Source organism: Frankliniella occidentalis, unplaced genomic scaffold (genome assembly GCF_000697945.3).
Source record: "Frankliniella occidentalis isolate FOCC.00 unplaced genomic scaffold, Focc_3.1 Scaffold18, whole genome shotgun sequence".
Taxonomy (NCBI): Eukaryota; Metazoa; Arthropoda; class Insecta; order Thysanoptera; family Thripidae; genus Frankliniella; species Frankliniella occidentalis.
In genome coordinates, this window is record NW_026267148.1 from 2,154,865 (window position 1) to 2,155,582 (window position 718).

Below are 718 nucleotides of genomic sequence, written 5' to 3' on the forward strand. Positions count from 1 at the left end.
ATGGGCAAAGTAATACGGTTAAAATCCTCCAGAATACAGCAAACTGCGTCCATAACTTAAAGCTGGTATGTTCGTTGGTTACGCTCGCACAAAATTCTCCAGAAGCAAGTCCATAGGGAAAATGAGAGTTATTGGAACTTCGTGACCCACATGGCTACAATAGGGTTCGGAGGGGGTGAGAAACCGGGTGGAAGAGCGGTAGTTGGCAAAGCCTTCTACTGGTGCGTCGTACTACATACCTCCTACACACGGTTCCCCAGGATAACCCAGGCTAGAAGTGACGGCATCCTAGTTTCTGAGCATATCTCGCATGTCTCGTCTTCAGCAGTGTGTTCCAAGAGGAGGGGGCGTGTGGCTTCTGGCCTTATGTTTGTGAACTAAACGCACTAAGCCTCTGACGCAAACATAACCTACTTGCTTCGACCCACGTCACTCGCAAAACTACGTATAAAATAAATCAATATTTCATTCTGTATTCTGTATTAATCATTTACTTTACCAGCGTTGAGTTAAAGTACTACCTCCCCACCTCCCCCACTTTACCTACATCACGCCTCACGCACCGCTCGCACCGAGACCTGTAGGTTGTGCCGGACCATGGGCGGACACTCACCCGGCCGCGGCCGGCTTCGCTTCTACGTCGCGCTACGGCATCGCGGGTTCCCCCGACGACGAGCCGCGTCTCTGTCCCCTGGGTAGCAGATAGTCTTTTGGAGAA